At 33.7% G+C, this 578-nt stretch overlaps 1 pseudogene; it reads left to right on the plus strand.

The window, feature by feature from the left end:
* Nucleotides 1-328: 328 nt before the first annotated feature.
* Nucleotides 329-447, plus strand: LOC112483934 (annotated as a pseudogene).
* Nucleotides 448-578: the final 131 nt, after the last annotated feature.

A 578-nucleotide genomic window follows, 5' to 3' on the forward strand; every position in this document is an offset into this window, starting at 1 on the left:
CAATGTTCACATACTTGGTCTGTCTGAATCCAAACCTCATGCTTTTTCAGAATCTCTATGCATCTGTTCCTGTATTCAGTCCCTGAAGAATTGGCAAAACTGAAGAATTCTACATTGTTGATGATCAGTCTTAGATTATTACTCAAAAAGCCAGCCAACACAATATCTCTGAAATGATTGTATTTACACAGCTACTACAAATACATTCTTAAACATGCAAATGTCTAATTTAGCAAAGCTGCCATGATATGATTAAAATAACTTATACTTATTTTATTAATAACGTAATATAAAATATTATTATCTTAAGTTAATAATATTAGTCTTAGCCTACAGCCATGCTACCCTGAACAAGCCCGATCCTGTCTGATCTCGGAAGTTAAGCAGGGTCGGGCCTGGTTCATACTTGGATGGGAGACCACCTAGGAAGATCAGGTGCTGCAGGTGTAAAAAATAAAAAAATAAAAAAAAAAGGGATTGTAAACTGACAAGATCGTTGCAATCTGTGAGGTCAACCAAAGGTTGCCTCACCTAAATAATAATAATAATAGTAATAATAATAATCTTATATTGTTTGA

Source organism: Pteropus alecto, unplaced genomic scaffold, assembly GCF_000325575.1.
Source record: "Pteropus alecto unplaced genomic scaffold, ASM32557v1 scaffold467, whole genome shotgun sequence".
NCBI lineage: Eukaryota > Metazoa > Chordata > Mammalia > Chiroptera > Pteropodidae > Pteropus > Pteropus alecto.